Consider the following 14,434-nt stretch of genomic DNA (forward strand, 5'->3'; position numbering starts at 1 on the left):
CACTAAAACATCAAAACCTTGCAAAGCCCACACATTCCCTTTTCTGGAATCCAGGAAGCATGTTTTTATTGTACTTTAAGGAAGGGAGGAATGCCCAGTCAGATGGCTTTTTAGAAATATAATTTCAGGAAGGTAAAATGCATTAGCATGATATTTTTACTTTCCTGATTTAACCAGAAGGTATTTTGAGAATACCTCTGAGGACCAACAGAATGTTCAACCTGGTTACACCTGGAGTTAGGTGTCCCTAATAATAATGTGAGAGAGAAGTTAGTTGAATTGGTCTTAAAGGCTTTGTGAAATAAGGATATGATTAACTGACAATGACAATAACTGTCTTTGCGGGGATTATTTTCACTGTAATAAAAGGGGGCAGTCAGAGTCCCAACGTCTGAGACTGAGAAAAGAGCAGAAAGTAGTAAGAGAAAGCATGTATGTGATTTGAATTGACCTTGATCTTCAGCATCGTTGTCTCCCTAGGCAAGTAGGTGCAGTTTTACAGGTCAACAGAGGTGAGAGAATATTGTTATGTCCTGAAAGAATGCCTGGAGTACAGCTTGTAATGAAGTGTATGAGAAAGTAAAATTTGGTTTGTGAAATGCCCCTATGGATAATGTGTGAAGCAAAGGAAAGGTGAGAAGTTAGATTTCTTCTTTTATCCCAAACCTCTCTCTCTTCCTACAGAAGGCTTTACCTTTTACTATCGTAGAAGACAAAAGTAAACAGTGTCTCCTTTTCCAAAATTTCACCTTCTCTCACTTGAACTAAACACACACAGCCTACTCAAAAACATCCTCACAAAAATGGCAAGATATGTTCTGCCTGGGGTTTTACCAATGTAAATCTAATAAGCAGTTAGACTTTATTTTGCAAAACATTTGCAGGAAAATGAAGAACAGTGTCATTATCAGAGCAAAGTTTTGCCAAATGTTACCCCCCCACACACCCCATTCACTATCGTTTGGAGCGATTGTGTAGTCGAATTATAGAAACTCATGTTGGTAATTTTCTGTACATATCATGGATATCAAATAAAATATTGACGGCCTCCCTCCTGCCACATTTGTCATTAGTACCTTGCACGCAAAATGCTTTGTAGAGCTCATGTTATAAGATGAATAGATTTTCAGTGGGTCCTGTCTCCAGCTAAACTTAGTCTGTCTTCCTTCTTCTTAACTACCCCTTTGTGTGCCCTGTGCACAGGGGGAAATAACAAGAAGTGACTCCTGGAAAAGTGTCAAGTTCACACAGATAAAAGGTGTGTGCTGCTCTTCTGAGCAAAGCACTGCAGCATCCAAGGGCAAAAAGGAAACACAGCAGCTTTTATTACTAACTTGGGAGGTGTTGCACCAGAAAGGACACAGAAATAACACAAGGGTCCAAAAAAGGAAATAATCCAGTGAGATTCATTCTGACAAAAAGCAGACAGACACACCTGGGAATGAATATTGCAAAAAAAAAATAGCTATTCAATGAAGAGAGATGGGGAATAGCTAGCTATTCAATAAAGAAAGCGCTATGATTCAGTTGTGACTTTCAGCCACTGATCCACATTGGGGGCTGCGCACAGTGGTACAGACCTAGGCAGAGCTTCCAAAGAAACTGTGCTTCCAAAAAGTCTCCTGGAGTTTTGAGGCATTTGCAGAGGGAGTATTCATTATCTCTTATGATGATGTGCCATTCCCTGCTCTGTGCATCTGACTGGGGAGGCTAACTGAGGTGGAAAGAGGGTATGGCCACCATGGTACCTCGTGCGCGCGCGCACACACACACACACACACACACACTCACACCCCTTCCTGACCAAGGAAGCTAGGAGGGTGCAATATCTGCTTCTTCTGACCCATACCCCTCCCCTCCCTGCAGAGTGGCCAGGTACAATTAGTCAGCAGTAAGACCAAAACACCTAGAAGTGATATTTCATTTCAGTATGATCATATAATGTGTAAAGGCAGGAAAAATGTGCAATTTTGAGCTGTTGAGGTAGAGACTATATTTTGGCACAAATGATAGTGCCCTTCTCAATAAAGTATTCTTGAGGCTGATGTAAAATTCTGCACATAGTTGTTGGCATCTGTATCAGAAAGATTTGCAGGAACTGGTGTGTATATACAGAGAAGAACAAAGAGACACCAGCGATTCTGCAAATATTGTCGTACAGTAGGAAGAAGCATTAAAAGACTCAAACGTATGTACTGGTACATTTAAAGAGTTAATCTCTTAAAAAAAAGAGACCAGCTCCAGCAATATTTCCTGTACTTCATGACAAATACCACTAAAACCAGTAATAGTTCCAGAACTGGGAGGAACTTTTTTAACGCACCCACTGTAGCTTGGCTAAACAATCAATGGAGCCTATGATAACCATCTACAAAGGTTTGAACATGAAAGAGAAATCATTTATGGTGACCCAAGGAGATAACTAGAAGTAGTTAGATGTATCTAAAGAAAGTTTAAATTCCCCTAAGGCCTCAGGTCAGCAAGGTGCTTAAGCACATGCCTAACTTTAAGCACATGAGCCATCACAAAGGCATCGATGTGGTATCATCACTCCCAAGTCTTTGGGAATCCATGTGAAACATCTACACTTCTGTGCATCCTCTAGATTTTCTCTCTTTACTCATTCCAAGAGCATGGCAGTGCAGGGAATGGTCCCACAGTTTGCAACTGCACACTGCTTCTCCTTTGGCAGGTTAAAGGCCATGGATCCAGAGTTATCATCTATATGAAACTCTGGCAGTGGCTAGTGCAGCTGAAGTTGCTACAGCTGACCTGTGTCCTAAGTCCTTGCAGCTGAAGTCCCCCTGGCTGAAGTCCCTACAGCTGACCTGCCTCCTAAATAACATGGTGGCCTGGATGCCTGTCATCCAGACTGATCATGGTGTCCATTCCATTCCATTCCCACTCTCCAGGCACATTGGAGAGCAGAAGGCTTTTGATTTTATGAACATTAGGGGGGAAATATACTTCAGAATTCCTGTAATTCAGCTCATTAAATATCAGACTAAAGTTTTTCAGCTGAGTTATTTTGTTATGACATCTCAAACTCCTTTGTTCTTTAGAAAAAGGGAGCTTGGCTAATTAAGGACTTCATTGTCAGATCACCACTGTACATGAGTGCTTGAATTGTAAACAGATATTCCACTGCTGCAAAAACAAAACCACAAACCAAGCAAGGACAATGAAAGCAAGGAAGTCCTCCAAACAAACCACAAGTGCTGGTGTGACATCAAAAGGCAACATGTTGTAACAAAATAAATCTTTTTGCATGTTGACTGTGTGATCTGGAATCTCGTAAATCTATCTCCATTTGTAGGTATGCATTGATCAAATTCAATTTACTGAAACATTGTCTCTCATTAAGAGTAGCAAACAGATCTTCCATACAAGATAGTGGATATTGTTCTACACACTTTGAAATCAAGGATTCAGACAACTATCCCTCTTGATCACTGCTACAATGAGTGTAGCCCACTGAAATGGACACAAAACTCCAGTGTTAACAAAATTGTTCAAATCAGCTTCCAACAGAGACTTCAGAGTATAAGGCACATCCCTGAAGTTGCAATATTTTGGCTGGCTGTCAGACTCAACAGTGAACTTTACTGACATGTTGCTCATCATTCCAACTTTTCTTTCAAAAACTCTGTCCAGTATTTCTTGAAGATTTCAAGATGTTTTTGTGATCACCTTGATCTCCATCCAATTAACCTTCTCCATATAAGGATGGATACTTTCCTTCAATCATATACAAGGGTACAATGACTGATTGTCCATCTAGCGGAATCCCTTTTGGGACCAACTTTTTTCCGGTATAAATCTTCAAAACTGTGGAGGTTCCTTCTAGAATAACTTGTGATAGTCTGATTATAGGAGCAGAAATCAATGAGATGCCTGCCCCATATCAAGCTCCTTTCTTGTAGGAATTCCTTCAAATCAGGTGTGCAACCCCAGTGCCATTTTTTACTCCAGCTTGTGAAAAAACTTGATCAGTGTCATCTGAACTAGGCTTCTTCCACATTATGAATTCCTGACTTCCATCCTTTTTTAGGTTCAATCTTCATAGATGTCTTCTTTTATGGACAGTTGCCCTGTTTTGGTTAGTGCTGAACTGTGTGACAGTTGAACTGTGTGTCCTTTCTTCTGGCACTTCCTGCAAATAACCTGGTATGCCCAGCAAGCCTTCTCAGCATATGTAGTTTCTGCACAATGACCACACAGAAATTCCTTACATTCCCATGGGTGTTTTTCACCAATTCAGGAGATTAATTTCAATTCACACTAAATTCCAGAGAATCCTTCTCTGCAGTTATTTCAACCACATTTTTGAATGCAAGCACTGATACAGTCAGTAACTTCTTCCAGACTTTTTCATTGCTTAATCCAGAGACTAACTGATTGCTCAGGGCATCACTAAATGCTTGGCCAAACTGACAATGCTCTGACAACTTCCTTTGAGCAGCAACAAACTGTGCTACGGACTCTCCACTGATGGAACTGATATCATTTTGTTATCGTCTATGGGTTAGGAGAAAAATGTGCCTGAATTACTGCAATAATTGTGGTGTGCAAGCAGGGCTGGCTCCAGGGGTTTTGCCGCCCCAAGCAGCCAAAAAAAAAAAAGCCGTGATCACGATCTGCGGCAATTCAGCAGGAGGTCCTTCGCTCCGAGTGGGAGTGAGGGACCCTTCGCCAAATACCTGAAAGTGCCACCTCGCTCTGGAGTGGCAGCCCCAAGTACCTGCTTGATAAGCTAGTGCCTAGAGCTGGCCCTGTGTACAAGGCAATTATAGGAAATAACGGGTCATGCAGCAGTTCATTTGCCTTTGAACCCATCACTCTCAGCAAGGTTGAAACTCATCCATCTGCAATGGTGTTGAAGGTTACAAACAGCTCAAAATGTTTGAGGTACACCACTCATGATTTGCAGTTCACAAAAATTGCCTTTTCTTTGCTCTCCTGTTGGATTTCATGCCTCCTGGATGTCTTCTCTGGCACAGAGAAACTGGTTGTTTTTGTTTTGTTTTGGTTTCTTTTTGTATCTGTGCTCGACCTGCCTCTTCTGGTTGCATGCCAACACTGCAAAATTCTTCCTTTGGCTATACTTGGGTTACCTGCGCTAGTGTGCACTGAGGCTGCATAGCCAAGCTATTTGTCTGACTGCTTGCACATGGTCAACCAATATAACTGCTTACTTCCCTCTCACTGCTTTGGTCGCAGTAGCTCCAGACAGCAAACTATTCCTTTGCTTTGATTTTAATTGTCAACTCCCCCTCTCTAGTTCATGCTGTCCCAGCAGCAATAGCAGCAGTTTAGACAAGCATTTAGTGATGCCCTGAGCAATCAGTTAGTCTCTGGATTAAGCAATGAAAAAGTCTGTCACCTTGTTCCACTAGGTGAGCTTTTCCTTTCTTTCTTTCTTTCTTTCTTTCTTTCTTTCTTTCTTTCTTTCTTTCTTTCTTTCTTTCTTAAATAGAATTATTTGCTTAGTCTTCCTTCTTCTGGCAGAGGCACAAGTGGACACCCAGGAGATAGAAATCCTTCATCACCAAATGTGATATTGGACCCATCAAAGAAGGGAATAGACTGACACAGAGGGAGCTGTCAACTGTGGGGGTGACTTTATTGGTCTGACTGCAGAATTGAAACTAACATGCAAGAGAAGCTTTGTATGGGAGAGGGCAGAAGTGTTCAAGCATTTAAAGGGGCAGGACATCACACACATTACTAATAAGACTAGCGAGATTTTCTGATTATTCCTGATTAACAGAAATAACAGACATCTAGGGACATTTTCGCTTCCTCCTGTAATGGAAGCACAACTTTAATTTCTTTCCTAAATTAAAGCTGTTTAAAAAAAAGGTAAGTTTTAAACAAAATCCTAAACTGGTTTAAATCGTCATAATTCCACTGAAGGGCAAAGGAGCTATGCCATTTTACATTAGTGAGGATCTTGCTAGCAGTTTGATAATAGTGCTGAAATATATCAATATTTCTTAAAACTAAATAGATATTGGGATGCATGGAACACTCCAGGGTTTTTTTTTTTTGTTGTTGTTGTTGTTTTTAATTAGTACCTGTATACATTCAGAAGCAAAGACTTTTTTAAAGTTTGACAAATTCAGAATTGTATTTCTTATTAAGGGCTCTAAGCCACTCTTCAGATAGCTGCAAAAAATTGCTTGACCTTAGAGAAAGGTTAGCTCTATGCTACAGGGATTCTAATTTTTAGTTTCATTAAAGAATTAAATTAGAGTAAAACTCTTACCTCTTTTCCCCTCTCCTTAACTCAAAAAAGGAATGTTAGCTTCACCCAGACTTGCTGCTCATCTTCAGTACTTTGCAACCTTTTCTTCACAGCAAGGGCAAAGGTCTCTGCATTGATATTCTGAAGGGAATCTGCATGACATTGTTAGGAATGGGCAAGTGATCTGAAAGTCCCTACACAGCCAATATGATTCTGATTAAAGCTTAGCATTTGTTTTCTTGCTCTTTGGAGCAGACAGCATGCTGCCTGGAATTAGAAATATGAAAGGGAGAGGAATTTCCCACTGTGCAGAGAGCATTTCTTCCTCTTTTCACAAGGCAGTAAAATTGGCAATTGTTTTTCCTGAGATTCAGATCATTAAAATGAGGTCATCTTTGCTTTCCCCTTTAGAATGTGATGGTGTTATGACTCTCAAACATTATTCCCTAGAGTTGCTGAGAGAGACCTGAGATTGCACTCAACTTTCTAACTAATATTTCATATGCAGCATTTTAAGCTGGAAAAAATATACACATTATTTCGCCAAGCAAAAGAGAAAGTTATAGTTTGAGGAAAGTTTCATGTAGCAAATTAATAATAAATGTAAATAAAGCATCATGCATCTTGAAGGACGGCTGTAACACTGTGAATAATTTCATCAGGCTGAATAGTCCCCATAATTATGCACTAGGAATCATTCACATTTTGATGAGAAATTGCCAAAATTTAGCATTTTTGAAAAACTTTCCATCCATGCTATTTCTAGTATATCCATCATCATAGTAGCTAATTTCCAATACCAGTATGCCACACATAGCATATATCTGCCATAATTATTTTTTCCTAAAATATGAAATCTGTTTAAATCTATTTGACTATTACAATCGTATAAGAAAGTGATTCTGTCCACTCCTATTATGATTTTTTGTAATATTGTCACTATGTATAATTTTAAAATTGTCCAAAACCATACTTGCAAAATGTTTCCGCATCTGTTGTGACCACAAGATCCCACATTCTTGTACTCAGTCACTGTATATGTGTATATTTAGTAATCAGATGCACAGTTTCTGAATCCCACAAACCAGCTGACAGTGCAGAAATGTCAACCTCATAGGTGTTCCCTAGGGCATAAGGATGCTGCCCTCTGGTGCTGCTGGCAATCACTGCCACAGCTACTACAGTGTTTCTTTAACCTAGAGGAAGTTGGAGAATTCTTAAAGGACTACTCTTTCTGGGATATATTGACAACTTTATCCAGGGGCAGCGCTGGGGGCAGGGAGGCTTGCGGGGGCTATAGCCACCCTAAAATTTCCCTTAACCTCTCGTAGTCACCCCTCCCAGTGCAAAGGTCAAAGGTTATGCAGAAGTAAGGGTGGCATGGTATGGCATTGCAATGCTTACTTCTGTGCTGCTGCTGGCGGCAGTGCTGCCTTCAAAGCTGGGAACCCAGCCAGCAGCTGCCACTCTCCAGCTGCCTAGCTCTGAAAGCGAAGCAGAGAAAGAGCAGTGGCTGCTAGGTGGGTGCCCCGCTCTGAAGGCAGCGCCACCACCAGCAGCAATGCAGAACTGCAGAACCACGGATGCCGTGTGCCCGCAAGATGTATAGCGCAGCCTTCCACAATTTTATATCTAGCCCAGCTCAACCCCTCGCTCCAGTGGGAAGAGGCTGGCACCGCCCTTGCCTCTAGCCCATGTGGAAGATTTTCTCTGGGCCCTGTGCCTCTAAAATCCTTGCTCCATCAGAAGCGGGATTTGCAGTACATGCTTTACTGGACCGCAACCCTTTCCAGTTTGCTATGTTGTAAGTCATGGCTGCAGACACATTGTCAATGGAGTTGCTTTTATATTCACTCCAGGGTAAATTAGAGTGGAATCTGTTCCTGAGGCAAATTATATCCTCAAATGTGTACCAAACTCTGATGTCAACAGGAGTCATATGAGAGTGCAAAAGAGTAGAATAAGGCTCTTGATATGGGGTGGTGTAGTTGGGGAAGTGTTCAGCTATGCAGTTGCTGAGTTTACCCACATTTCTGATTTGTAGATGCAACCCACACATTTTTGGGGCACAACTAATGTTTGATTATTTGACCCCAAGGGCCATATTTTTAATTGTAAGGTCTTTAGGGGAGGCCTTGTGAATGGGATTTTCAAGATGCCCAAATGATTTAGCAGAAGAGTCACTGAAAGTCTTTCAGTGGGACTTATACCCCTAAATCACTTTGGCACTTCTGTAAATCCCACACTGTTTATTCCTGCATGTTTGTACATGACCTCATACATCTCAGGGATTAAAGTAACAATAGAGTAAGACGCTGCACCAGTTTAGCTGAGAGAAGACGCTGGACCTAAGTGTTTGACTTCAATGAACAAAATCAACAAAAATACAAAATAAGGAATAAATCTGAAATGACAAAAGTGAAAACATGAATCCTTTCCCATGACTTAGTGCCCGGATGGGTCATATTTAAGTCCACACCTCTTTCAGGTTACTACAGTCCCCGGTCTACATAAAACAATACCCAAAGTTCAGTCTCTTCAGACCCTCTTTCTGGGAGTGACTAAGACCCATGGATCCTTACAAAGAATTTTCAGTGTAGAACACAGAATGAAATCTCAATTCCTGAATGTCTAGTTCTATTTAACTCCTCAAGACTTTATGGAACCCTGTCTCAAGGCTCACCTCAGCAAGAGCCTCTTGTTTCCCACAATCTTCATACTTTCTCAGTCTCAGCTCCCTATTGAAACCTCTTTTGGGCCTGCTGCAGTAAGAATTGCCATCCCCTGTAACCTTCGTCTTTTCACTGACTGGCCTTACCTAGACTTTTCCTTGCCTCTGGCAGGCTTCCCTCACTCTCTTAGCTTTCCAGACTTCCCCTCCAGGTCCCACGCCCTCCTTCTTCAGAATGGCTTGGTGGGGCTCAGCCTAATGCCTGCATGGTTCTTTCTGACTCTTCTTTCAGAAGCCCAGGTTTCCTCCTGACTCAGGTCCCTCAAGTTCTGGTCCAAGGACAGGGGTGGCTCCAGGCCCCAGCATGCCAAGCATGTGCTTGGGGCGGCATGCCATGGGGGGGCGCTCTGCTGGTCACCGGGAGGGCGGCAGGCAGGGCTCTGGTGGACCTCTCGCAGGCTTGTGTGCGGCGGGTCCGCTGGTCCCAAGGCTTCCGTGGAGCCGGGGGACCAGCGGACCCTCTGCAGGCACGCCTGCGGGAGGTCCACCGGAGCTGTGGGACTGGCGACCAGCAGAGAGCCCCCCGCAGCACGCCACTGTGCTTGGAGTGGCGAAATGTCTAGAGCCACCCTTGTACAAGGATTCTCTCAGCCTGTTGCCTAAGGTGTTGTTCACACTTAAAATGCTGCTAGTGCAAACCAGGCCTAAGAAAATTAATTCCCTTTCTCCTGGGTCTCCTCCCTAGCTTTTCTTCCGACTGCCCCCTGCTCTTACCTTTCTGAAGATCCAGCTCCTCTCCAAGTGTGTGCAATCACCAATTAAGCCTGTCACCCCACCAGGTACCCCCAAGTGGCCTCATTGGGCTCAGGCTACTGTTAAACCATGGTTAACCAATGTGCGGTTAATACCCCGCCCCCCATCACAGAATGTTAAGAATTAAATTCTGAGGCCTGGTCTACAGTAGGAAATCCACTCCCTCGAGCAATGAAGTTAAACTGATCTAACCCCCAGTGTAGCCAGTGCTAGGTCAATGGGAGAATTCTCCCATCAACCTAACTACCACCTACCTCCTCTTATGGAAGTGGAGTGCCTACAGCAATGGGAGAAGCCCTCCCATCAACATAGGTAGCATCTTCACTGAAGCACTACAGAGGCACCACTTTAAGCATAGACAAGCCCTTAGTTCATGATTCATAGATTTGAAGACCATTAAGTTCATCTTGTCTGAAATCCTGCGTAACACAGACCTTAATGCTTGAACAGCAACATATTGTGCATGTTGCAATATCTTGTTAGGCAAAAAGAATCTTTTCTCCAAGAATCAGGCAAGCATAGACAATACTGAGGGGAGTTTATTCATGGTACCGGGAAGACTGAGAAACAGCTTCAAAAATATGGTGCCACCATGGCTAGTTATATACATTCTCTTATCAATTAATTTGCATTTATCTGTACATACAGAGGCAAACATTGTTACAAGTCAAGAGAGAGCCCTGAAGAAAGATAAAAATAGAAACAGTAGGTACATATAGAGGTCATCAAACATCTATGGCTACCTTGTGGGGGAAGGAGACAGTATTTGAGGGGGAGGGGGTAAGGAAAGAATGCTTACAGATATCTGGTGGGCAGTGAAGGGAGAGTTTGTTCTGTTCTAAGGGCTGAGTTACTGGGTGGGCATTGACCATATAAGCTTATGAAGTGTTTCCAGTTGTCAGTGCCTTTTGAGCTACTGAAGCATTCCTGCTTGATCTGCAGTTTCTGTCTTAGCTGTTAGCTAAATTTTAACTCTTGCCTGACAACCTCATGTTGCTATCAGTCTTGTGCCGCACCTAAGAACTAAAAGGAAATTGTGTTTACATAGATTTTCAGTTTTCACTGTCAATTTATGTTCCTTGATGAGTTTAATTCAGCTCTTCAAGGGTATTCATTATAAGTATTTTTGTGGTGGCATCCACTCATAGTGTCTGTGGGCATTTCAAAGTACAGACTTTTCTAGATTACTTCATGTTAGCAGATTTGTGGCCACTGGAACAAATTAGTCCTTGGTGGAACTCCAATGAAGGGACATATTTGGTCCTTGAAACGGTCCTGACCTCTCACAGGTTCCTGAAGATCTGCCAGGTTTGGTGGGGGAGCAAAGCATGCCCTCTCTTGAAGAAAATTATTGGGAAGAACCTTAATAAAGAGATAAAGACATTCTCCCCTAGATTTTTCTAATCTTGAAGTTGTTCCACTTTAATTAAAAAATTGAATAATTAAATATTCATTGGACCAGAGAAGGAGTGAGAATGACTTTATAATATATTTTTATTACTTTCATTCTAGATGCTGACTACTGGAATATTTTGATGAGGAAGATGCTATACTGTCATGGTAAATAAATAGGAGGTAAAACCTATGTGTTTAGAGGCTAATTACCTTCTTCTTTCTGTATTTTAAACTACCAGGCCAGTAAAATCTAAATTACTAATGAACATACTGTAATCACTATGGGCTACTCTGTGCCACTGAAGTTTAAGCAAAACTCTCTGTTAATTTCATTATGGAGATCTGTTTATACACAAATGGCATGATGTTGCCTACCCTGTGATATTTGCAGGCATATGGAAATAATACTGTTGTGACACTATATTTACCAGTTAAAGCCTGCAGCGCGTATTGTAGTCACCATGTAAGCAAGTGAGCATTTACAGAATACTTGAATGCTGTAGAATAAATCAGTCATCATTACCAAATGCTTTGGGAATATGCCCAGGGGAGAACGACAAGCTAAAGATGTTTTCCACCGGAATTATCCTTAATGAAGCTTGTCACTTGGCAAACAGATATGGTGGAGTTAATTGAGCATGCAATAACCTTTTTGGTTTAAGTGAAATCTATCAGTTTTATCACTAATATGTGATAAATCATCTTTGGAATTTAAAAATATAAAGGAATTTCAAAAACATTTGGAAAATGTGCATCCCTATATGTAGTACATTTTGTTATTAAATTCAATCCTGCATGTTGTGCGTAAATGAAATGTCTCTCCCTTATGGGGTTATCAAAGGCTAAATTGCAATGGCCTGTCTTGTGATAACACGAGAAAATCCTTGAAAATAAGCTGCCATGGTGTTGCTGAAATTAAAGATGCATGCATCCACATACTGAGATGCATTAGCAGGTCCCATTCATTTTCTTTCTTCACTGTTATCAATTTGATTTCAAATGCTGGCAGGCTTCTCCTTCACACTCTTGTTTGATTTTCCACAGTAGTTCCATATACTAAGATGCATGGGGCATCTATTTTAGTGACACTAGTTATATGTTCATGACTTGATTATACATTTTAAAACAAGGAATTTTTACTTCAGCATGAAAGATGGAAAGAATCTGAATTGTCCTTGGGGTTTCCTGACAGCAGGAGCAACAATACTGACTCCTCTACTTAACTGTAACAACATCTCAACTGAGATCATTCAAGACACAGTAAACCAATATGTGTATAGCCAGTGACTGTTAATTTATAAACTGAGGTGGGTGAGGTAATATCTTTTATTGGACCAACTTCTGTTGGTGAGAGAAACAAGCTTTCGAGCTTACAGAGCTCTTCTTCAGGGCTGGGAAATGTACTCAGAGTGTCACAGCTAAATGCAAGGTAGAACACATTGTTTAGCATAAGTAGTTGTGAATCATAGACTATCAGGGTTGGAAAGGACCTCAGGAGGTCATCTAGTCCAACCCCCTGCTCAATGCAGGACCAATTCCCAACTAAATCCCCAAATGGCTCCCTCAAGGATTGAACTCACAACCCCAGGTTTAACAGGCCAATGCTCAAACCACTGAGCTATCCCTCCCCCAACATATTTCAAGGGACCATTCAAGGTGAAGTGCTCTGTTAACATATTTCCAGCTGTAGAGAGAGAAAAAAAGTGGGAGGTGAGGAGGGAAACAGTAAGCAATCACTCTACATCTACATTCTCAGTCCTCATCCTCAAAGGAAACCTGCATAACACCTTCAAAAGACAAGTCTAGGAGCTTAAATTCATATCTTTGCTAGATACTAAAAATCATATACTGAATAGAGACACTAGATTTATGTTTTATTACAATAATCTATAATCCACTAACCCACTACCCTCCCCTCCACCGAGTTTTTCCCCCTTTTCCCCTCTCTGGCTGGAGAGGTATTAACAGACAACTTCATCTTGAATGGTCCCTTGAAATATGTGATTACTACTTATGCTAAACAATCTGTTCCACCTTGTACTTAGCTGTGACACTCTGGGCATATCTACACTACAAAATTAAGTCGACCTAATTTACATCATCATGCAGTCACTGCAATAATTACATCAATAGTACATGTCTACATTTTGATCTTTGTGTCAGAGGTGCACGTCCTCATCAGAAATGCTTTCACTGATTGAACTGTCAGTGTGGCGCATTGTGGGACAGCTTCTGAAAGCAACAGTTGATGCAAGCAATGCAGTGTCTACATGGTGTCGACATAACTACATCAAAATGACCTCTCAAAGAAGTGGAATTATTAAGTCAGTGAAGCGTAAGAGTTACATCTGCAAGAGCAAAATTTTAGTGTAGACACTTACAGAGTTGGGTTGATGTAGACTGCCTTGTGTTAACCTAACTCTCTAGTGTAGTCCAGAGTACATTTCTCAGACTGAAGCAGAGCTCTGTAGTCTAATAAAATATATTACCTCACCATTACAAATATTCCAGGACCAACAAGGCTATAACACTGGATAAAATTTATGGACTGGCATTTGTTCTGCCACCTGGAAAAGCCTCCTTTCAGTAGCCATACAGGTAAATAGCATCACTGAAAGAAACTGCAGGTTACTCAAAAACAAACAACAAAAACATTTGCTGTACATAGTTATCTGTCTCTCTCTATCATAGTAACTAGAATTTATTTTCAACCTTAACTTCAGAAGAAGGGAGGAAAGGAAGGAAGGAAAGATTCAGTTTAGCTTAATCCTTAATGAGCCTAGTGTTAGGTAATGTAGTCAACATCCACACATGTACTAATGATCTAGGCCCAATCCCCAATTGATGGAATTTGGTGTGCTCTATTGGATTCAACACAGTTACTTTGGTTCACACCAGCGGAAGATTTGGCCCTTTTATTACCATAACATACAATAGATCAGATTTGAAGTATAAATTGATACAGCTCCCTTGATTTCAATACAGCAATATTGATTCACATCAGCTGAACATCTGACTCAAGTCTTTTATTAATTTTCAATATTAACTGATTTATTTTCTGCAAATTTTGATATTCTTTAAAATAACAGACTAACATCACTAATTTCTGACTGGAGTAGAAATACAGTACTGGCACACCAGTGTCACATCCACAGTTGCTCAATGGGTTGTCAGTCTAGCATTTTTAGTGAAATTTTACATAAGAACTAAAGTATGGTTCACATTTTAAAAAATTCATTCCCTACAAAAGCATGTGATTTTAATCTGAGGATGGGGAGAATTAAATAGAGCAATAATAGTATCTGAAG

The 14,434-nt window shown here is 41.1% G+C and overlaps 1 long non-coding RNA gene across 1 annotated transcript in view; it reads left to right on the forward strand.

The window, feature by feature from the left end:
* The first annotated feature begins 11,247 nt into the window (after positions 1-11,247).
* Positions 11,248-14,434, forward strand: part of LOC115646622 — an 83,232-nt gene continuing 80,045 nt past the window's right edge. Inside the window, exon 1 of the long non-coding RNA XR_003999083.1 lies at positions 11,248-11,306. This is a non-coding gene — a long non-coding RNA (uncharacterized LOC115646622). The remainder of the gene's footprint in view (positions 11,307-14,434) is intronic.

Source organism: Gopherus evgoodei, chromosome 2 (assembly GCF_007399415.2).
Source record: "Gopherus evgoodei ecotype Sinaloan lineage chromosome 2, rGopEvg1_v1.p, whole genome shotgun sequence".
Classification (NCBI taxonomy): domain Eukaryota; kingdom Metazoa; phylum Chordata; order Testudines; family Testudinidae; genus Gopherus; species Gopherus evgoodei.